Below are 2,503 nucleotides of genomic sequence, written 5' to 3' on the forward strand. Positions count from 1 at the left end.
GGATACTTCCAAATTCCTATTTCCCCAGAAGAGCAAGAGAAGACAACATTTACTTGCCCATATGGGACTTTTGCTTATCGAAGAATGCCTTTCGGGTTGTGTAATGCACCAACGATATTTTAGTGCTGCATGATGGCCATTTTTGATGATCTTATAGAAGATATCATGGAGGTGTTCATGGATGACTTCTCGGTATTTGGAGATTCTTTCGACATTTGCTTAAGGAGCTTGGGGAGAGTGTTGGTGAGATGTGAGGAAACAAATCTTGTTCTTAATTGGGAAAAGTGTCACTTCATAGTCCAAGAGGGCATTGTCCTTGGTCATAAGATTTCCCAAGTAGGAATGGAGGTAGACAAGGCGAAGATTGAAGTCATAGACAAACTTCCCCCACCTACAAATGTGAAAAGAGTTCGTAGTTTCTTAGGGCATGCGGCCTTCTATAGGAGGTTCATCAAGGACTTTTCAAAAATCACTCAACTGTTGAGAAAACTCCTTGAAAAAGATGCTCCCTTTGATTTCGGGAATGACTATTCAATTGCTCTCAATTTGTTGAAAGAGAAATTAGTGCAAGCACCGATTTTGATCACCCCAAATTGGTATAAACCCTTCGAGCTCATGTGTGACGCGAGTGACTATGCTATTGGAGTAGTTTTGGGGCAGAGGAAAGGTAAACAATTCCAACTAATTTTATATGCTAGCAAGACTCTCATGAGTACTCAAGAAAACTATATAACTACAGAAAAAGAATTGTTAGCAGTGGTGTTTGCTTTTGACAAGTTCTGGCCATACCTCATCTTATCTAGGGTTACCGTATTTGTCGATCACTCGATACTCCGTTATCTCATGAACAAGGCTGATGCGAAACCAAGGTTGATTTGTTGGATCCTACTGTTGTAAAAGTTTGATATGGAGATAAAAGAGGGACGAAAAATGTAGTTGCAGACCATTTGTCTCGATTGGAGGGTTGTGAAGGTTAAGATCCATCAAGCAAAGAAATCAATGATTTCTTTCCCAAAGAGCACTTGTATGCAGTCCAGAGTTCATAATTAGAGGGTACTCAATGGTTCGTGGATTTTGCAAACTACTTATCGGGGAAAGTACTTAAGCAGGGCCTCATCTTCCAACAAAAGAAGAAGTTTTTTAGTGATTTAAAGAACTTCTTTTGGGATGATCCATACTTGTTTCGCATTTGTGCGGATCATGTGGTCTGAAGATGTGTATCAAGGGAAGAAGGTTGGGACTTTAATTCTCGCATATTGTCTCTCCGGGTCGGTTAGGGGACATTTTGCTTCATGTAGAACTGCTGAAAAGGCCTTGGCTTTCGGTTTCTATTTGCCGACTTTGTTTCAAGATATGCATCAATTTGTTCTTCGATGCGATAGTTGTCAGAGGGTTGGCAATCCATCACGGCGGGATGAAATGCCTTAGAATCTAATGCAATTTTGTGAGGTGCTTGATGTGTGGGGTATTGATTTTATGGAACCATTTCCAAAATCCAATGGTAGTCAATATATTCTAGTGGTAGTTGATTATGTTTCTAAATGGGTGGAGGCTCAAGCTCTACGTACTAACGATGCTTGAACCGTGGTTAAATTTCTGAAGAGATTGTTCTCTCAATTTGGAACCCCACGAATTATCATTAGTGACCGAGGAACTCATTTCTACAACACTCAACTTGAAAAAGTATTGAAGCGTTATGGAGTGCAAAATCGTCTTGCTACCCCCTATCACCTACAGACAAGTGGTCAAGTGAAAGTCACAAACAGAGAGCTTAAGAGAATACTGACAAAGTTTGTGGAACAAGGAAAGCGGGATTGGTCAAAACGCTTAGATGACACACTTTGGGCTCGCCGAACGGCATATAAAACTCTCATAGGGACCACTCCCTATAACTTGGTGTATGGTAAGTCATGTCATCTGCCTCTGGAGTTTGAGCATAAAGCCTATTGGGTCGTCAAGGCGATGAACTTTGACTTAAGCAAAACGGGGAAGCAAAGAATGCTTCATCTCAATGAGTTGGATGAATGGAGGTTGAAGGCATATGAAGATGCAAGGATTTACAAGGAAAGAATTTGGAAGTGGTATGACAAGCATATCAAGAATTTGAAAGAGTTCAAAGTAGGCGATCAAGTGTTATTGTTCAACTCTCGCCTACGGCTTTTCCCTGCGAAGCTCAAGTCTAAGTGGTTTGGGCCCTATACTGTAACCGAAGTATCATCCCATGGTGCTATTGAAATTACTCATACGAAGAAGGGTACATTTAAGGTGAATGGACACTGACTGAAATCATACTTTGGTGGAGAGGTTAGTAACGATGGCAAGGAAGTATTCTTTCTCTGTGAGCCCCCGTGAGGTAAGAAGAGGTATGCCAAGCTTAGTGATGTTAAACAAGCGCTTCTTGGGAGGCAACCCAAGCCTTTGCTGTTTTTCTAGGTTTAGTTTAGAACTTGCATGAATAAGCTTTAGTGTTGGTGTCTTAATCTCTTACATGTTATTGCTATGT

Source organism: Dioscorea cayenensis, chromosome 18 (assembly GCF_009730915.1).
Source record: "Dioscorea cayenensis subsp. rotundata cultivar TDr96_F1 chromosome 18, TDr96_F1_v2_PseudoChromosome.rev07_lg8_w22 25.fasta, whole genome shotgun sequence".
NCBI classification, from domain to species: Eukaryota; Viridiplantae; Streptophyta; class Magnoliopsida; order Dioscoreales; family Dioscoreaceae; genus Dioscorea; species Dioscorea cayenensis.